Source organism: Camellia sinensis, chromosome 13, assembly GCF_055761805.1.
Source record: "Camellia sinensis isolate YWXY chromosome 13, ASM5576180v1, whole genome shotgun sequence".
Lineage (NCBI taxonomy): Eukaryota > Viridiplantae > Streptophyta > Magnoliopsida > Ericales > Theaceae > Camellia > Camellia sinensis.
Genome location: NC_138973.1, coordinates 109,230,056 through 109,231,098, shown reverse-complemented (window position 1 = coordinate 109,231,098; position 1,043 = coordinate 109,230,056). Strand labels below are relative to the sequence as shown.

General features: G+C 42.2%; 1 pseudogene; it reads right to left on the bottom strand.

Annotated features, from left to right (window-relative positions):
• Nucleotides 1–66: 66 nt before the first annotated feature.
• Nucleotides 67–774, bottom strand: LOC145805621 (5'-adenylylsulfate reductase-like 4 pseudogene; annotated as a pseudogene).
• Nucleotides 775–1,043: the final 269 nt, after the last annotated feature.

Sequence of the window (1,043 nt, the reverse complement as noted above, 5' to 3'; positions counted from 1 at the left end):
ACAGAAAAGATTCTGCAGCAAAGGACAATCTAAAAGCCTAATTTCGCCGGAAAAAGTGAAGTGAGATCAACTTACTGGCACAACCCGGCTGGTGTTTGCGTCCCCAAATGAAACCGAAGCTAAGGACTTTGAAGCCCATGCCTTAGCATTCATCGCTCCCTCTTGCAAATTACTTCTCTTGCAGGGCTCCTTTAGGGAATTGAATAACTGGATTGCTCGATTCAGATAGGCCGGAGGATGTTCCCACAAGCTCTTTAACTTCATATTCGGGATGTACAGTCTCCAAACCAATCGAGTACATGCAGACAGAGTTGGTACAAGGAAATAGAGCAACCTCAAAAGCACGAATGCAGTGGCCAAGGCCAAATATGTCTCCTGCTGAAGCAAATTCTCTGGAGATCTAGCCCATGAGAATGGGCAACTTTTCTGCTCAGGGTGGTTATTTTTTCCATCATCAGATGACTGTCCAATTCTTTCCAAGTATGTTCCATTCAATGGCTCAGTCTTAAGGCCTAAAAAAGTGACCTTGTTTTCATTAGATATCGCTTGAGAAATTTCTTCAGTAATTTGATACAAATAATGCAAAGAACAAAATACTACAAGTTCTTATGGATAAATGAAATCAACATCTTCAGAAAAAAAATGTAAGATCTTCAAGTGAGTTTCCTTTAAACAATGACCAGAAAAGTTCCAGGGTAAGGCCTTACCAGTAACATCATCGTAGAAAGAAACAAGAGAACCAAGGGTCCAAGAACCATGATAGCATACACGCATGGTAGAATTTAGAAGGAAAAGACTAGCAAACCCATGGTATTATTGTAGAGCCATAATCAGTAGAATCAAATTTGGGCCTTTTTTTACGAGCCCAAGACGAAGAAAACTAGGGTTCCCTATGAGGCCATGCTTAGCCTCGTACAGCAGCAATTGGGCGGTGGTCAGCCTCCCGGAACAGTTACCGCCGCCGCTGATAAGGTTTTGGGTGTTTTGAAGAACAATAACCCCAACAAGAGGGAGGAGATTGAGAAATTGTTGAACCCTATGTC